A 7,815-nucleotide genomic window follows, 5' to 3' on the forward strand; every position below is an offset into this window, starting at 1 on the left:
ACTGCAACAAGAAGGGGCATACTGCCCACTTCTGTAAAGCTCCAACACAACCCGTCTCTTAACTCTCTACTGTGGGAGTAAGCTTGTTATGAGTGCGGAGAAATTGGGCACTTCAAGAGAAACTGCCAGAAGATAAAGAATGTTGGTGGTGTGCGGAGAATCTTAGCGATTGGCCATAAAGAAGTGATGACAGATCCTAACATGGTTACTGGTACATTTCTTCTCAACAATTATTACGCATGCATTATTTTCAATAGTGGTGCAGAGAAAAGCTTCGTGAGCTATAAATTCAAGCATCTACTAAAAGAAAATCCTCAATCATTAAAAGATACATTCACGGTAGAGTTGGAAAACGGAAAAACCGAGAGCACAAATGACATATACATAGGATGCACACTTACTCTAAACAACCATTCATTTCAAATTTACCTTATGCTGGTCTTAATTAAAAGTTTGACATTATAATAAACATGGATTGGTTAAGTCTTCATCGTGCTGATATCCTATGTTTTGAAAGAGCCATTCGTTTGAATCTGCTAAGTAACGAATCTCTCGTTATCTATGGCGACAAATCCAGTGCAAATCTTCAAATCATTTCCTGCGTCAAGGCAAAGAAGTATCTTCGCAAAGATTACTGTGCCTTCTTAGACCACGTGGTAGATAAGACACAAGAAGTAAAAAACATCAAGGATATCCCTGAAGTCTGTGATTTCCTTGATGTTTTCCACAAAGATCTCTCAGGAGTTCCTCCTGAATGTCAAGTTGAATCCCGGATCGACGTGATTCATGTACCTACCCCGTAGCTAAATCCGCATATCATCTAGCACCATTAGAGATGCAAGAACTGTCCAGCCAGTTAAAAGAACTTCTCAGAAAAGGTTTCACTAGACCAAGCTTCTCACCTTTGGGAGCACCGGTCTTGTTCGTAAAGAAGAAGTATGGATTATTTCGCATGTGTATAGACTATCGGGAATTAAATAAACTTACCATAAAAAACCGATACCCTTTAACTCGAATCGACGATCTTTCTGATCAACCTCAAGGAGCCAGTTTCTTCTCCAAGATTGTCCTGAGATCAGGATACCATCAGTTACGAGTCCAAGAGGCCGACATTCCAAAGACTGCTTTCAGAACACACTACGGTCACTACGAATTCGTAGTGATGCCCTTTGGTTTAACAAACGCACCTACAAGGTTCATGGTGTTAATGAACAGTGTGTGTCAACCTTACTTAGACAAGTTCATTATAGTTTTCATTGACGATATACTAGTCTATTCCCGAAGTAAGGAAGAACACAACCAACATTTACGACAAGTCTTCGAAACCTTAAGGGCATTAAAATTGTATGCAAAGTTCTCGAAGTGCGAATTTTGGATTCGAAAGGTGGAATTCCTAGGTTATGTAGTCATAAAGGAAGGGATACATGTCGATCCCTCCAAGATCAAAGATATCGATAATTGGGCGACCTCACGAACCCCAACAAAGATTCGTCAGTTTCTAGGTCTCGGTGGCAATTACAGAAGGTTTATCCAAAAATTTTCAAAGATCATAAAACTACTCACCACCCTAACTCAGAAGGGTGTAACCTTTAACTGGAAGGAGAAACAAGAAACTGCTTTCTAGACACTAAAGCAAGCCCTCTGCAGCGCACCGATCTTGTCCCTCCCAGAAGGGAAGGAAGATTTTGTAGTTTACTACGATGCGTCCAAGCAAGGGCTAGGCTGCGTTAGGTTTACTTCAATAGCCTGAAATACCTGAGTGGAAGTGGGCGCGGATTATAATGGATTTCATAACCAAGTTACCTAGGACAACGGGTGGTCATGACACCATTTGGGTGATCGTCGACAGATTAACAAAATCTGCACCCTTCATGCCTATAATAGAAACTGGTAAAAATGGAGAAGTTAACAAGGACGTACATTAAATAAATAGTAGGATTGCATGGTGTGCCAATATCTATTATCTCTGATCGGGATAGTAGATTTACCTCGGGGTTTTGGCAATCTTTACAAAAGTCCTTGGGAACCAATCTTGACATGAGTACAACGTACCATCCTCAGACTGATGGACAAAGCAAAAGAACCATACAAATATTGGAAGACATGTTAAGGGCTTGTGTGATAGATTTAGGTAAAGCCTAGGATACCCATTTACCACTCATCGAATTCTCGTACAACAATAGCTACGACACTAGCATCAAAGTTGCACCCTTTGAAGAACTCTATGATCGCAAGTGTAGATCCCCTCTGTGCTGGTCTGAAGTGGGTGATACGCAACTAGCGAAGAACCAAGTACCCAATAATACTTTAACCGGTCCCGCGATCATTCAAGAAACAATAGAGAAAAGCGTCCAAATCTGGGAATGAAAGCTTCTAGAGACAGACAGAAGAGTTATGCAGACAAACGACGAAAACCCTTGGAATTCTAGGTTGGTGACCACGTCTTATTAAAGGTCTCACCTTGGAAAGGAATGATACATTTTGGAAAACATGGGAAACTAAATCCAAGGTACATCGGACCATTCGGAATTCTTGCTAGAATTGTTCCAGTTGCTTATAAACTTAAACTACCGCATGAACTCAGTAACATTCAACCTACATTTCACGTCCCAAATCTCGAGAAGTGTCTGTCTGACGAGACTTTCGTAATCCCACTCGACGAAATTGAGCTAAATGAGAGTCTACACTTCATAGAAGAACCAGTGGAGATCATGGATAGGGAAGTCTAAAGAACAAAACAAAGTCGTATACCAATAGTGAAGGTTCGTTGGAATGCTAAGAAGGGACCTGGATTCACTAGGGAACGGGAAGATCAAATGAAACAAAAGTATCCACATCTTTTCCCTATTTCATGAGTTCCACTTTAGAAATAATTTCAGGATGAAATTCCCTATAACGTGAGGATAATGTAACAACCCATTATTTCAAGTCTATGTAAATCAAACTTGTTCAAATAAAATTCTAAACTACAACCATGTATAAGTAAATTAACATTATAAATACAATAATATTTCTAAATACCAAGAATACATACTTTGCTAATCATACTTATTTATAATTTATGAGCTCTTATATTGAAAACTATACATTTATAACTTAATATACAAATCAAGATAAGTTAAGGGGTTAAAGTTTAAAGCACAAAATGACACACCACAGTGAGGACCGGTCCAAGAACATCTAGAACATGAGTTCATGGTTCAAGAACATCCAGAACATGTGTTCATGGTCGAATATAATAAACAAAGGAGTGTTCATGGTTGGAGTTTGAAGAGTCAAATCGTGAACACATTAAGAAGTAAAAGTCAAACTGTGAACACCTTATTACAATTAAAGAAAGCCATAACACTTCCTTTATGGAAGTGTATAACCATAAACCCTTCACCGTTTGATTTTCTAGACCATGAACAATTCATATTTGGGAGCATTTTGAGTGTGAACACATCAAATATCTTCATAATCTTATCTAAAGTCAGCTTCCCAATGTGATTACACCGTAAACCTTACATTCACCACCTTATGAGTTTCCTTCATATTTAAGGAACAAATGAATTCATTATACACTTACAAAAAACGTAATTCACTCATATGCTCCCAAAAACCATAGCAAAGTTCTTCGCATCTGCAAGTAGTTACCCGGTTAGCCTTCAAACATTCAAAACAATACCCATAAATATCTTCACTATTAGTAAGTAATCCATATCAACTAGTATTATTTATCTTGTTAAATAATTAGTTATCTAATTTATATATGTAATTATGTGTAAAATATAATTATGATACGGTTAATCACACATATTCTATACCGGGGATCGTCACAACCACATCATAACCAACCAGGAACTCACACACGAGGTGAGTTCATACCCCCTACGTTTTCAATATTTTTTTACTGTTTTAGGGAGGGGGAGGGAATACAAGCGTAACACAAGAAATTTGTGTTAATATATAAATGTTTTCGATATTTATTAATTGTTGTCGTTAATAAAATTATATATTTATAGGATTCAACAGGCTTAGAATTGATAATTTGGCTCCATTTCCTGTTTCTTGTTTGGTTGTGGGCTTGGGGTAGAATTATTTATTCGACTGTTTGTTTAATCAAAATATTATATTTATATAAATATAAAATCATTTTTAAACTTATAAAATATAATATTTTCAAGTTATCTTAATACCATTAGGGTATACATGTTGGATTTCATGGGACAACCGTATCACAGAATTTTCGATTTAAACTTATAAAATTATTAACAATACAGAGATTTCCATTTAAGTAAAACGCAAACATATAAACTATAATAGGTATAGCTTATGGGACTTACATGTTGCTTTTCAAAGTTCAGATTACAATACAGAAAACAAACATATAAACTATATTAAATATAGTTTATGGGATACATTTACGGTTTATTTATCTCAAAGTAACTTTTCATTATTCTACACGTAACCGTCAATATAGCATCAGTGAGACTTACTTCAAGTACTTATCCAAGTACCAACCATGTCCTGAAATTATAACCAGAGTCTCTTGGAGGGAGAGTGTGACACTTGTGTATAGATCTATACGGGACTGACAATCCCGCACCGAGCTACTTGCAGCATCTAGGCCGACAGGCCTGTGGTGGCAAATTTCATACCAATAACGACGCCTGAAGAACGTCCTGTTCAGGCCTTCTTAGGTCATCAAGCATGGTTATGATAACTCACAATTTGATATTGAATAGTTCGATTACTATATGAATAAGTAAACATCTTCATATAGTCTTATTAAATAATAAAACTATAATACAATATTTTACAACTACAAATACAGAATACTAAGTCAGTACTAAGAACCATACATTTCATAGTTTCATATGGATTAAAACTATAACACACAATATCAGAGTACAATAACTTTCACACAATTTGAGTACAACATATTACAACATAAAATATAGGATTTTCTGGGAAACACATTGTTACATTTTCAAAGAACAACGATAGATTTTAATTACAAACATGCTTATGAACTTACCAAATTAATTGTTGACACCTTTTCAATACTACTTGTATTCTCAGGAAATTAGTAGACATGTACATCGACGGATTTTTGAGAAGATGGAGCTTCATTGACTCATGTCTTTTAACTTTTTGGTGTCATGTATACAATGACCTGAACACATATGTAAAAATTTATAATTTTTCAATACATGGTTGTTGTACATTGATTACTATTATGCAATTGTTGTGATACTATACATGACGTCATCCACCCCCAAACGTTTCCGCCATTCCGGTTTGGGGGTGTGACAGACGTAAACGAGGATTTGTGAGGGTGATTTCAGTCCTCTATATAGAAATGGTAATGATAGTGATGTGATGTTTGCATTGGTTTGTGGATCATATCACATTGGGAAAAGCATCATCGCCTTAACTAGTGATTTCGGCTTATCCTCACTGAAATCACCTTGATTTCGGTCCAAGTGAAACCGAGAACACCAAGTCTTTAGTCTAGATTGATTTTAGCCTAGGTGGGAATTTGGTCTCACATATGATCTCGGTCCTAAATGATTTCGGTTCTAATTGATTTCGGCCTTAGTATGAATTCAGCCATGCATCAGATTTCGGTCCATCACAACCGAAATCTCATGGTTTTTGATTCCTAAAACCGAAAACTCTTAAGCAAGGCCTTATTTCATGCTTTAAGACTTATCTATTTGACTTTTGTTGACCCTAAATAGCCGGTTGTCACATTATCCCCTGTTAGAGGGAATTTCGTCCTGAAATTCGTTCTAGAGTGCATACTCATGAACTAGGGAAAAGATGTGGATACATTTGTTTCATTTGGTCTTATCGTTCCCAAGTGAATTCAGGTCCTCGCTTGGCGTTCCAGCGGACCTTCACTATTGGTATACGACTTTGTTTCGTTTTCTTGATCTCCCTGTCCATGATTTCCATAGGTTCCTCTATGAAGTGTAGGCTCTCGTTTATCTCGATTTCATCGAGTGGGATTAAAAGAGTCTCATTGGAAAGACATTTCTTCAGATCGGACACGTGGAAAGTGGGGTGTATGTTGCTGAGTTTCTGCGGTAGTTGAAGTTTGTAAGCTACCGGGCCGATTCTAGCAAGAATCTTGAATGGATCGATGTACCTTGGACTTATTTTTCCATGTTTTACAAAATGTATCATTCCCTTCTAGGGTGAGACCTTTAACAGAACGCGGTCACCAACCTAGAACTCCAAGGGTTTTCGTCATTTATCCGCATAGCTATTTTGTCGATCCCAAGATGCTTTAAGTCGTTCTCGAATTTGGACGATTTTCTCTGTTGTCTCCTTTATGATTTCAAGGCCGGTGAGAGTGCTGTCAGGAAATTGCCTCTTTGCTAGTTGTGTGTCACCCACTTCAGACCAACACATAGGTAATCTGCACTTGTGTCCGTAGAGGGCTTCGAATGGCGCGACTTTGATGCTAGTGTGATAACTATTATTGTATGAGAATTCGATGAGTGGTAGATGGGTATCCCAAGCTTTACCAAAGTCTATCACACAAGCTCTCAACCTCTCTTCCAGTGTATGAATGGTTCTGTCACTTTGCCCGTCAGTTTGAGGGTGATATGTTGTACTAATGTCGAGTTTGGTTCCCAAGAGCTTTTGTAACGACTGTCGAAAATGCGAGGCGAATCGATTGTCCCTTATCCAAGATGGTAGATAGTGGCACACTATGCAGTCTTAAAATCTCCTAGTGATATGTTCTTGTCAACTTTTCTATTTTCTCTATGGCTTTGGTCAGTAAGAAGTATGTGGGTTTGGTTAATTTGTCTACGATCGCCCAAGTGGTAATGTGTCCACCTTAGTCCTTCCATAATCATTTCGTGTATAAACGTCGTAAAAAAAATCAACATTGAAAAGATAGTCAAATAAACGATTCTACCCTAAGCCCACAACCAAACAAGGAACAAGAGTTAAAGCGGAATCACAAATCCTAAGTCTGTAGAATCTTAATTATATATAACTCTAACGTATACACTTAGTAATCGTAGATTACCAGTATGGGTCCCTAGTTTCTACTTGAGTGAAGTGATTAATTTGGGTGAGACAGTATTCACAACTACTTTTTCTATAGTTGTTGTGTATAAGTCAAATTTAATCTTGACTTGTTGTACGGGCGGTATTCTCGGAAGGCCTTATGGGAATACATCGGGAATGTTACCGACTTCTGGAAGATCCTTGATGTCTTTCGCTTCTCTTTTCTCATCCACAGTGTGGGCTAGGAAGGTGTGGTACTTCTTTGTGTAGATACTTTTGAGTCTTGATGCAAGAGATGATTTGTAGGTTTGTACCGGGTTTTTCGCCATAAATGATGAAGGTTTCTTTACTTGGTAGATTAAGGCGAACAACTTTTTCATAACACAGGATATTGGCATGGTGAGGACTTAACCAATCCATGCCAATGATGACCTCAAAACTTTTTATTGTGACCGACATTAGGTCGATTTGGAAAGAATAGTTGTTTAGAGTGAGGGTACATACTACGTATATATCGTTAGGGCTCTCTGCCTTTCCATTTGCCATTTCTATGGTGAATGTGTCATTTAGTGATTGGGGATTTTGTTTAATTAAGTGTTTAAACTAGTGGCTCACGAAACTTTTCTCTGCACAATTATCGAAAAGTATGCATGCATATGAATATTGAGGAAGAACGTACCGGTAATCCCAGCGGGGTCCCTTGTTGCTTCCTCATGTCCCGTTGTCGAAATTTTTCCTATGTCTCTGACATTTTTTTCTAGTATTTGGGCACTCCCTTTAGAGATGCCTTTCCTACCCACATCT

The sequence above is a fragment of the Lactuca serriola genome, chromosome 4 (genome assembly GCF_051521515.1).
Source record: "Lactuca serriola cultivar US96UC23 chromosome 4, Lser_US96UC23_V15, whole genome shotgun sequence".
NCBI classification, from domain to species: domain Eukaryota; kingdom Viridiplantae; phylum Streptophyta; class Magnoliopsida; order Asterales; family Asteraceae; genus Lactuca; species Lactuca serriola.